The sequence below is a fragment of the Miniopterus schreibersii genome (assembly GCF_964146895.1).
Source record: "Miniopterus schreibersii genome assembly, chromosome: X".
NCBI lineage: Eukaryota > Metazoa > Chordata > Mammalia > Chiroptera > Miniopteridae > Miniopterus > Miniopterus schreibersii.
In genome coordinates this window covers 58,299,683-58,312,397 of record NC_138104.1, presented here as the reverse complement: position 1 = coordinate 58,312,397, position 12,715 = coordinate 58,299,683, and the positions used below count along the sequence as shown (strand labels likewise).

General features: G+C 38.2%; 1 protein-coding gene and 1 pseudogene across 2 annotated transcripts in view; both read right to left on the bottom strand.

Moving 5' to 3' along the window:
- Positions 1-12,715, bottom strand: part of TEX11 (testis expressed 11) — a gene marked incomplete at both ends in the record, with an annotated part of 365,391 nt that overhangs the window by 26,469 nt on the left and 326,207 nt on the right. The gene's annotated exons all lie outside the window — the stretch shown is intronic.
- On the bottom strand, positions 7,122-8,993 carry LOC308551136 (glyceraldehyde-3-phosphate dehydrogenase-like; annotated as a pseudogene). The gene is made up of 3 exons: positions 8,850-8,993; positions 7,870-8,602; positions 7,122-7,335 (listed from the first exon to the last, which is right to left on the bottom strand). The product of its transcript is annotated as a glyceraldehyde-3-phosphate dehydrogenase-like (transcript).

Sequence of the window (12,715 nt, the reverse complement as noted above, 5' to 3'; positions counted from 1 at the left end):
GTTAAAATCATTTATTAGCTTCAGTAACTTTTTGTAGATTCTTTGGGAATGTCTACATAAACAATCATGTCATCTGCAGGCAAATAGAGTTTTATTTCTTCTTTTTCACTCCACAGGCATACCTTGTTTTATTGCATTTTGCTTTAACAACTGAAAACCAATTAATGTAATACATCATATCAATAAAATAAGAAGCAGAAACTAAATGATGATCTCAACAGAGTCAGGAAAGCATTTGACAAAACCCAACATCTTTTCCTGATAAAAACAATTAACAAACCAGGAATAAAAGGGAAATTCCTCAACCTGATAAAGGGCATTTGAAAAACACACCGCTAACAACATACATAATGCTGAAATACTAGATCCTTTCCCTTTAAAATTAAGAACAAGACAAGGATGCCTACTTTCACCACTGCTATACAACATTGTTTTAAAAGTTCTAGCTAAAGAAATTAGGCAAGAAAAAGAAACAAAAGATATCAAGACTGGAAAAAAAGTAGTGAAACCATCTCTACTCATACAAAATGTGATCTTGTAAATAGATCCCTAGGGAATCCAGTAAAATACCATTAGAACTAATAAACAAGTTTAACAAGATCGAAATACAAAAATCAATCCTAATCCTATACAATAGCAATAAACAAACTGAAAATAAGATTAACAAAACAATTCCATTTACAATAGCATGAAAAAGAATAAAATACTCAGGAATAAATTAAATAAAAGAAGTGCAAGACTTGTACACTGAAATTTTAAAAGATGTAAATAAATGGAAAAATATTTCACATTTCAGGATTAGAAGACTTAATATTGTTAAAATGGCACTACTCCCCAAAATAACCTACAGATACAATACAATTCCTTATCAGAATTCTAGCTGGCTATTTTTCTTTTTTCAGATAATGACAGGCTGATCCTAAAACTCACATGGAAATTTAAGGGTCCCAAAATAGCCAAAACAATCTTGAAAAGGAAGAACAAATTTGGAGGATTAACATTTCCTGATTTCAAAACTTAATACAAAGCAATTATAATCAAGACAGTGTGACACTGGCAAAAGGACAGACATATAAATCATATGGGATAGAACTGACACCATGTGGGATAGAAGTAAAACCATGTGTCTATGGTCAACTCATTTTCCACAAGGAGGCCAAAACCCATCCAACAGGGAAAGAATAGTTTTGTGTTTTGTTTTGTTTTTAAATAAATGGTTCTGGTACAACTGGATAGCCACATGGAAAAGAATGATGTTGGACCTTTAACTCATACCACATATAAAAATTAACTCAAAATGGATCAAAGACCTAAATGTAAGAGCAAAAACTGTAAAAGCCTTTAGAAGGAAACACAGGAGAAAGCACTCATGATTTTGGATTTGGCAGTTGATTCTTAGATATGATATCAAAAGCACAAGCCACAACAACAAAATAGATTAACTGTACTTTACTGAAGTTAAAAAATTGTGCTTAAAAAAAAATAGTGGTTCAAAGGATACTATCAAGAAAGGGAAAAGACAACGCAAAGAATGGGAGAAAGTATTTGCAAGTCCTATATCTGATCAGGAAACCTGTACCTAGAATATAATAAGGACTCTTACGACTTAATAATAAAACGACAATATCCCAATTAAAAATTGGGAAAAGGGTCTGAATAGACATTTCTCCAAAGAAGATATACAAATGGCCAAGAAGGATATGAAAAAATGCTTAACACCATTAGTTGTCAGGAAAATAGGTCATAAGGAAATAAAAACCACAATGGGATATCACTATACACTAAGATGGCCAGAATAAAAAAAAATCAGATAATACAAGTGCTGACATGAAGGTGGAGAAACTGTAAGTGCCACACACTACTGGTGACAATACCAAATGGTGGAGACACTTTGGAAAACAGTCTGGCACCTCCTCAAATGACTAAACATAGAGTTACCATATGAAGAGACCATAATATATAAATATATAATACAAGAAAACTTAGACAATCCTCTTCCCTGCTAGCTAAACTGAATTTCTGTTGGCAGAGGACCTATGCTGGGCTTTGTTCTAAAGCTCTTAGGTTTGCCTTATTTGCCATAACCACTAAGACTTTCAATGATCACATGTGGTAAATACTTTACAGCAAGGTCAAAATTATAGCACTGGAGGTACATGAAATTCTTCCCTGCAATGGCTTACAAAAACAACTAAGGGCTTTTCTCCATCTTCATGTTTTTGAGATAAAGGTTTTACTATATTACAAAATAGCCCGGCCGGGCATGGCTCAGCAGTTGAGCGTCGACCTAGGAACCAGGCGATCGGGGTTCAATTCCCGGACAGGGCACATGCCCAGGTTGCGGGCTCAACCAATGACTCTCTCATCATTGATGTTTCTATCTCTCTCTCCCTCTCCCTTCCTCTCTTTGAAATCAATAAAGATATATTTTTAAAAAAACACACAAAAAAACCCCCACAAAACAAAATAAACAGCTTAAAGAGGCCTAATCACTAAGATGACTTCTAGCTTTAACTTTACTTTTGGCTTTAACTTTTGATGGCTCTTTATGTACAGAGTATGATTCCGAGGATGTTCCTAACAACATGCAAAAGTTATGTTCTTCAATAGAAATCCTGAAAAGAAGCCAGAAAGACAGATTCAGAAGCTGTGCATTCCCTTGTGTTAGAAAAGTTTGAAGTATATTATAATCATAAGTCTTAATTCTTGGTAAAATATTTACTCCCCTATAAATCTCTTTTTTCTTATCCTGGAAATGTGATCTGCCTTTCTCTGCCCTATACCTATATCCAAAGTTGATTCTTTTTAAAAAAAATCATCTTTAATGTTAAAAGTAATATAGAGATCCATGATGGTGATGGATTGAGTGGAAGCTACACTGACACTCTCCCAGGACCAAACTGGAATTACAACTAAAATATAGAAAAACCACTGTGAATAATCAACTGCAACTGAAGACTAGCTGGAAAGAACCCTCATAACCAAGGAGGAAAAGTGGAGACCCCATAGAGACTGGTAGGAAGTGTGGAGGAATCAGAGGGCTGGCCAGGCTCCCACAGGTAGCAGCTAAAGGTCAGGAGGAATATCTCAGTTGTTGGGAGTTCCACTGAAAACTGGGGCCAAAAGCCCAAACTGGGCTTCCCAGCCCAGAGTACCAGAACTGAGAAAGGTGTCCACAAAACATGTGGCTGTGAAAAGCAGCAGGGCTTCTGTCTGCCAGGGAGAGACAGCTGGACATGCAGGCATGGTCTTAAAGGGCCAATGCACAAAGTTTTGTGTGTAGCCACTCACACTGGGCTCCAGTGGAGGGAAAGCAGAGTAGACAAGGGTGGTGTGAGGAGAAACCAGGGGGGCGCACTGGGGGAAAAGATATCAGAAGGCAGCGATCTATATTTCTGTGCTGAGCCATTTCCCCATACTACAGAGATCTTTCTCAGGCAGGTATTTCCAAGCAGCTTTTGCCTGTGGGGAAGGCAATTGTCCCACCAATTGTACAACCTCTGGCCCCACCCTGTAAAGTTTCTACAGTCTCAGGCTCCTTAAGAGACTGAAAACAATCAGCCACCCCACCCAGTGGACTTTCTACAGACTGAGGCTCATCAACAGACTGCATAACAGCCTCTGGGTGCTTTGAGTCTTTGCCTGATTTGCTTCTGGACCCAGGGTTTGGAAAAGCAAAACTTGTTGGATATATTGGTCCTATCCAAACACACCCAGCCTGATCAGAGGAAACTAGAAGCTGTGGAATGTGGAAAACGTCAAAGAGTGTAATCAAGGCCAGTCACAAACAGCCTCTGACACTGGCCTGCACCAGATACCATGCAAAAAGCTGGGAGTCATAGCAGATCTACCTAACAGATAGAAACAAATCCAAATGGGCAGCCAAAATGGGGAGACAAAAAATAAGCCCCAAATGAAAGAAAAAAAGAATTCTCCAGAAGAGGAGATAAGTGAAATGGAGATAAGCAATATATCTGATATAGAGTCCAGAAAACTGATCATAAAGATACTCAACAGCCTGAACAAAGAGATAGAAGCTATGAAGGAAATTAAGAATGACATAGTAGAAATAAAAAAGCAAAACAAAACACTGGAAGGAATGAACAACAGATTAGGGGAAGCTGAGGAATGGATGAGTGAATTAGAAGACAGGGTAGAAAAAATAACTCAAGAGAACCAAAAAGAAAAAACCACAAAAACCACAGGAGGACAGTTTAAGGGAGCTGTGGGACAACATGAAATGTAACAATATTCGCATCATAGGACTGCCAGAAGAGGTCGAAAGTAAGCAAAGGATAGAGAACATGTGTGAAGAAATAATGGCAGAAAATTTCCCAAACCTGGTCAAGGAAAAAGTCACACAAGTGCAGGAGGAACAGAGAGTTCCAAGCAAGAAGAACCCAAAGAGGTCCACAACCAGACACATCATAATTAAAATGCCAAAAATTCAAGAAAAAGAATCTTAAAGGCAGCAAGAGAAAAGCAATCTGTTACCTACAAAGGATCTCCCATAAGGCTGTCAGCTGATTTCTCATCAGAAACTCTAAAGGCCAGAAGGGAATGGCATGAAGTATTCAAGGAAATGAAAAGCATGGATCTGAAACCAAGACTACTCTATCCACCAAGGTTATCATTCCAAATAGATGGTGAAATAAAGAGCTTCCCAGACAAAAAAAAGGCTAAAGGAATTTATCACTACCAAACCAGCATTGCAAGAAATGTTAAAGGGACTGTTGTAATAAGAAGTTGAAAGAGATAGGATGAGAAACATAGGCATAAAGAAATAAAATGGCAATAGATAAATACCTATCAATAATAACCTTAAATGTAAATGGGTTAAATGTTCCAATCAAAAGACATAGGGTAGCTGAATGGATAAGAAAACAAGACCCAAATATATGCTGTTCACATGAGACCCACCTCAGAACAAAATACTCACACAGGATGAGAGTGCAGGGATGGAAAAAAATTTTCCATGCAAATAAAAATTTTAAAAAAAGCTGGGGTAGCAATACTCATATCTGACAAAATAGACTTCAAAATGAAGACCATAACAAGAGACATGAAACGTCACTACATAATACTAAAGGGATTGATCCAGCAAGAGGATATGACCCTCATAAACATATATGTACCCTATATAGGAGCACCTAAATTTATAAAATAACTTCTGGAGGACTTTTAGGGCGAGATCAAGAGCAATACAGTCATAGTAGCAGACTTTAACACTGGAAGGAATTCACTGGATAGGACTTTCATACAAAAAAAGCAACAAGGAAACAGTGACCTTAAATGAAACACTAGATCAGATGGATTTAATTGACATTTACAGAACATTCTACCCCAAAGCTGCAGAATATATATTCTTCTCAAGTGCACATGGGACATTCTCAAAGAGAGACAATATGTTAAGACACAAACAAGTCTCTACAAGTTCAAGAATACTGAAATCATATCAAGCAATTTCTAGAACAGTTTCACCATGGAATACACTATGTAGCTGTAAAAACGAAGGGTCCTCTACCCTTCGATACAGCATGGTGGGACTGGGAGAGTATTACGCTAAGTGAAATAAGCCAGTCAGAGAAAGACAAGTATCACATGATCTTATTCATATGTGCAATCTATTGAACAAAATAAACCAACGGAACAGAACAGATTCAGAGACATAGAATCATGATTCAGATTGATGAATCTCAGAGGGAAGGTGGGTGGGGAGTGATTAACCTAAGAACTTATATGCATATATGTATAACCCATGGACACAGATAATAGTGTGGTGAAGGCCTGGGGGTGGTGCAGGGTGGATGGGATCAATGGGGTGAAAAAGGGGACATTTGTAATACTTTCAACAATAAACATAAATTAAAATATAAAAAAATAAAAAATAAAATAGTTAAGTAAACAAGCATGGCTTGTTTTCCAACAAAGTTTCAGTTATAAAAACAGTAAGTAGGCAGCATTTAACCTGCCAGCCATGGTTTGCTGACCCCTGATCCAGACCAGAAACTCACTGATAACTCAGGCTAGGTCTAGATCTTTTCACACTTCTATATAGAGAATTTACTACCTTCCATTCACAGGAAGTCAGTGATGTTTGTATACAAATTAAATGAAAAATAAATAAATAAATAAATAATAAATATGTTCTCTATCAATAAAATAAAATGAAAACAAAGTGATAGATTTAGAAACAGTAAAAAAAAAGATCCAAAACATATATAAAGTCCCCAAAGAAGAAGAAAATTGTTTAACCTTTAAAAGCCGGCATTTAAAAGACAGCATCATACAAACTCCATATATTTTCGAGGATCAACTGTACAAATAATGGTTTCTTTCCTTTTGCCTGTAAAAAAGAACGTATATGCTTAGGTTTCTAAGTATTTAAAAATAATTCTAGGGTGGGTGGAGGGGGAGAGAGTAACCAAAGAATTTATATGCATATATGCACAACCCAAGGACATGGACAATGGTGGGGAGAGGGACTGGGGAGAAGACTGGGACAGGGTGGAATGGGTCATTGGGGAGAAAAAGGGACATCTGTAATATTTTTATTTTTTTTAAATATATCTTTTTATTGATTTCATAGAGAGGAAAGGAGAGGGAGAGAGACAGAAACATCAATGATGACAGAGTCATTGATTGGCTGCAGCCCACAACCCGGGCATGTGCCAATGCCTGGGAATCGAACCCCGATCTCTTGGATCCTAGGTTGATGCTCAACCACTGAGCCATGCCCGGCTAGGCCATCTGTAATAATTTAAACAAAAATAAAACTATGAAAAAACACACAAAAAAACAATTCTAGAATATATTCTAGAAAAAGAGGAATACTTTAATTTACATATTCAAAAATCATACTATGTTCCAGAAAAAACTGACCCAGAAATTATCTAGTATAGTCTATTCTGCTACCACTTTTTTTTTGGTGGGGGTAAAGTGTACTTTTTTGATGGTGCACGACAAGGTAGGGCTCCCTAAGACCCTCCCCTTCTTCAGGGGGTCTGGGATAGAAACTGTGGAGGTCAGGAGATTCTGTGTTGGGGACAGATTTGGGGCAAGAACTACCCAGCAGCTGAGGGTCTCTCTTCTTCTCGCTGGGGCTGGTGGTCCAGGGGCTCTTACTCCTTGCAGGCCATGTGGACCATAAGGTCCACCATCCTGTTGTTGTAGCCAACTTCATTATCATAGTAGGAAACGAGCTTAACAAAGTGGTCATTGAGGGCAACGCCAGCCCCAGCATCAAAGGTAGAGGAGTGTGTCACTGTTAAAGTCGCAGGAGACAACCTGGTCTTCAGTGTAGCCCAGGATGCCCTTGAGGGGGTCCTCTGATATCTGCTTCACTACCTTCTTTTTTTTTTTAATTTTATTTTTGTTTAAAATATTATAGATGTCCCTTTTTCTCCCCAATGACCCATTCCACCCCGTCCCATCCCCCTCCCCAGTCCCTCTCCCCACCATTGTCTGTGTCCTTGGGTTGTGCATATATACATATAAATTCTTTGGTTACTCTCTCCCCCTCCACCCACCCGCCCTCCTCCATCCCTCTGACATTCGTCAGTCTGATCTATGCTTCCATGTCATTGAATCTATTCTGTTCATCAGTTTATTAAGTTCTTTAGATTCCACATATAAGCGAAATCATGTGATGTTTGCCTTTCTCTGCCTGGCTTATTTCACTTAGCATAATTTTCTCCAGGTCCATCCATACTGTCCCAAAGGGTATGAGATCCTTCTTCTTTACAGCTGCGTAGTATTCCATGGTGTAAATGTCCCACAGCTTTTTTATCCACTCATCTACTGATGGGCACTTGGGCTGCTTCCAGATCTTAGCTATTGTAAACTGTGCTGCTATGAACATAGCGGTACATATTTCACTATCTTCTTGATGTCACCGTACTTGGCAGCTTTCTCCAGGCGGCAGGTCAGATCCACAACTGACACATTGGGGGTGGGGACATGGAAGGCCATGCCAGTGAGCTTCCCATTCAGCTCATGGATGACCTTGCCCACAGCCTTGGCAGCTCCAGTAGAAGCAGGGATAATGTTCTGGGCAGCCCCTTGGCCATCACGCTACAGTGTCCCACAGGGGCCATCTATGGTCTTCTGGGTGGCAGTGGTGGCATGGACTGTGGTCATGAGTCCCTCCCTGATGCCAAAGTTGTCATGGATGACCTTGGTCAGAGGGGTCAAGCAGTTGGTGGTGCAGGAGGCATTGTTGAAATTCTTGAGGGAGTTGTCATACTTGTCATGGTTCACACCCATCACAAACATGGTGGCATCTGCAGAAGGGGCAGAGATGAAGAACCTCTTGGCTCCACCCTTCAACTGAGCTCCAGCCTTCTCCATGGTAGTGAGGACAGGGGTGGACTCCACAACATACTCAGCACTAGCATCACCCTGTTTGATGTTGGCAGGATCTCACTCCTGGAAGATGGAGATGGACTTTCCATTGATGACAAGCTTCCCGTTCTCAGCCTTGACTGTGCCTTTGAACTTGCCATGAGTAGAGTCATTCTGGAACATGTAGACCATGTAGTTGAGGTCAATGAAGGGGTCACTGATGGCGACAATATCCACTCTGTCAGAGTTAAAAGCAGCTCTGGTGCCCGGCCGGGTGTGGCTCAGAGGTTGAGCATTGACCTAGGATCCAAGCGATCAAGGTTCGATTCCCGGTCAGGGCACATGCCCAGGTTGCGGGCTCGATCCCCAGTCGGGGGCGTGCAGGAGGCAGCTCATCAATGACTCTCTCATCATTGATGTTTCTATCTCTCTCTCTCCCTCTCCTTTCCTCTCTCTGAAATCAATAAAGATATATTAAAAAAAAATTAAAAAAAAAAAAAGCAGCCCTGGTGATAAGGCGTCCAATATGGCCAAATCCGTTCACTCCGACCTTCACCATCGTGTCACTGGGTTGCGGCTGGTACTGCGCGGGAATACGCAGTTGTCTGATGAACAGAAGGAGCAGAGAGAGCTAAGGGGAGGCTGCTGTCGCAATTCAGTTTTTTTTTTAAATATGTTTTTTTAATTGACTTTTTTCGTGAGAGAGGAAAGGGGAGAGAAAGTGAGACATTGATGTGAGAGAGAAACATCAATTGGTTGCCTCCCGTATACACCCTGACTGGGATGGAACCTGCTACCTGGGCATGTTTCCCAATCAAGAATTGAACCTCTGACCTCTCTGTCCACGGGATGATGCTCAATCAACTAAGCCACACCAGCCAGTGCTGTTTATTTTTTAAATTAATAGATTTTATTTTATTATTTTTTACTTTAAAATAAAATCCATTTTTCCCTGGCCTGTGAAGCTCAGTTGGATGAGTGTCATCCCATGTACCTAGTGGTCACCCGTTCAATTCCCGGTCAGGGCACGTGCTCCAGTTTGTGGGCTTGATCCCCAGTAGGGGGGTGTGCAGGAGGCAGCTGATCAATGTTTCTCTCTCATTGATGTTTCTCTCTCTCCCCCTCTTCCTTCCTCTTTCTCTCTAAAATCAATAAAAATATATTTAAAAAATAAAATCCATTTTAACAACATGTTATAACTCATCATCCTTGGAGCTGTACCCAATGGTCTTTTGGGGGGTATATAATTCATTTTATATATTGCTGGATTTTTTTCCCCAGCTTCATTGAGATATGTTTGACATAACATTGTGTAAAGTTTAAGGTATACAATGGGATAATTATATATACATATATCTTGCAAAATAATTACCACAATAAGGTTAGTTAATACATCCATCATTTCATGTAGTTATCATTTTTTAAGTGTGGTGAGAATATTTAAGATTTGCTCTCTTGGCAACTTTCAAGTACATGATCCAGTATTCTTAACTACAGTCACCATAGTGTACATTAGGTCCCTCAAAATTGCTGATCTTAGAATTAGAAATGTGTACCCTTTAACCACCATCACCCATTTCTCATCTTCCACAGCCCCTGGCAACCACCAATCTAATCTTTGTTTCTATGAGACCTCATTTTTAGATTCCACATATAAGTTAGATCGTAGAGTATTTTCCCTTCTCTGTCTGATTTATTTCATTTAGAATAATGTCCTCCAGATTCATCCCTGTTGTTTCAAATGGAAGGGTTTCCTAATTTTTTAAGGCTGAATATACCACATTTTCTTTATCCATTCATCCTTCAATGGACACTTAAATCATTTCCATATCTGAGCTATTGTGAACAATGCTGCAATGAACCTGGGGGTGCAGATATCTCTTTGAGATAGTGATTTCATTTCTTTCTAATACATACTCAGAAGTGGGATTTCTGGATCATATGTCAGTTCTATTCTTTTTGAGGATCCTCAAAAAGAATTTTCCATAGTGGCTGTACCAATTTAGATTCACACCAATAGTATACAAGGGTTCCTTTTTCTCCACATCCTGCCTAGCACTTGTTATCTCTCATCTTTTTGATAAAAGCTATTCTTTTAAAGCAGTTTAAGGTTCATAGAAAAATTCAGTGGAAAAATACAGAGTTCTCACATACACCCTATCTCCCCACACATACAACCTCCCCCACTATTGACATGAGCCATAATGGTACATTCGTTAAAATCAATGAACCTACAGTGATATATCATTTTCAACAAAGTCCATCATTTACATTAGAATTCACTCTAGGTGTACATTCTATGGGTTTTGACAAAAGTATGACATGTATCCACCACTGTAGTATCATATAGAATAGTTTCACGGTCTTAAAAATTCTCTGTATTCTATCTATTCATCCCTACCTCCCCAACTAAACCATGGCAACCAGTGAGTCTTTCTTAATGTCTCCATAGCTTTGACTTTCCTTGAATATCATATAGTTAGAATAACACAGTATGAAGCCTTTTCAGAATGGCTTCTTTCACTTAGCAACATGCATTTACATTTCCTCCATGTCTTTTCATGGCTTAATTTATTTCTTCTTAGCTCTGAATAATATTTCACTGTTTGGACATATCACAGTTTATTTATCCATTCATCTACTAAAGGACATCTTGGATGCTTCCAAGATTTAGCAATTTGAATAAAGCTGATGCAAACATCCATGTGCAGGTCTTGCATGGACGTGTTTTCATTTCATTTGGATAAATACCAAAGAGCACAGTTGCTGGATTATATGGTACAATTATTCTTAGTTTTTTTAAGAAACTGCCTGTCTTCAAAAGAAGCTGTAACATTTTACATTCTTGCCAATAATGAAGGAGAGTTCCTGTTGCTTCAGATACTTGTCCACATTTGGTGGTGTCAGTGTTTTGGACTTTTACCACTTGAATAGGTGTGTACTGGTTTCTCATTATTGTTTTAATTTAAAATTCCTTAGTGATATATATAAATAGGCAGATAGATAGAGATACAGACATATATAAATATACAGAGAGAGTCTAGCTGTGTTCTTAGAAAGAAGAAATGGATTTTTCAGTAGACAGCTAGTATTCTGACATGCTTTCACAATAAAAGTCATTGAAGCTATGAATTTTACTCTGATCATTGCTTTAGCACTTTAAATTCAGTTACAAGGTATTTTCATTATCACAATTTTGTAGACAGTCTGTCATTTCCATTTTTTAAGGCGTCCAAGTGATACTTAAAGGAACTTGAAAAACAACAACAAAGCACAAAGTGAGTAGAAGAAAGGAAATAATAAAGATCAGAATAGAAATAAACAAAATAGTCTAAAAAAATACAAAAGATCAACGAAACCAAGAGCTGGTTCCTTGAAAAGATAAAACAGGATTGACAAACCTTTACCAGCTCATCAAGAAAAAAAAGGGATGACCCAAATAAATAAAATCATAAATTAAAGAAGAGAAGTAAAAACTGACATCACAGAAATAAAAAGGATTGAAAGAAAATATTATGAACAATTATACGCCAACAAATTGGACAATCAGGACAAAATGGATATATTGCTAGAAAGTTATCCTAGAAACATACAATTTTCCAAAACTAAATCAGGAAGAATCAGAGATACTGAATAGACTGATTACAACTAATGAAACTGAAGCAGTAATAATAAAAAATCCCGATAAACAAAAGTCCTGGACAGGATGGCTTCACAGGTGAATTTTACCAAACATTCAAAAAGAATTAACACCTATTCTCAAACTATTCCAAAAAATTCAAGAGGAGGGAAGACTTCCAAGCTCCTTTTATGAAGCCAGCATTATCCTAATTCCACAACCAGATTAGGACACTACAAAGAAAGAAAATTGTAGGCCAATATCCCTCAGGTACATAGATGCTAAAATCCTCAACAACAAAATATTAGCAAACCAGATACAGCAATACATTAAAAAGCTTACATACTATGATCAAGTGGGCATTATTCTGGGGATGGAAGGTTGGTACAATATCCTCAAATCAATAAATGTGACACAGCACATATATAAAATGAAGGATAAAAACCACATGACCATATAAATAGATGTAGAAAAAGCATCTGAAAAAATTCAGGACCCATTTATGATAAAACTACAAGTGTTTCCCTTAAGATTGGGAATAAGACAGGGATGTCCGCTTTCACCACTTTTATTCAACATAGTACTGGAAGTCCTAGCTACGGCAATCAGACAAGAAAAAATAAAAGGCATCCTAATTAGAAAGGAAGGAGTAAAACTTATTATTTGCAGATGACATGATATTGTACATAGAAAATCCTAAAGGCTCCACCAAAAAACTACTGGAAATGAAACATAAAATCAGTAAAGCAGCAG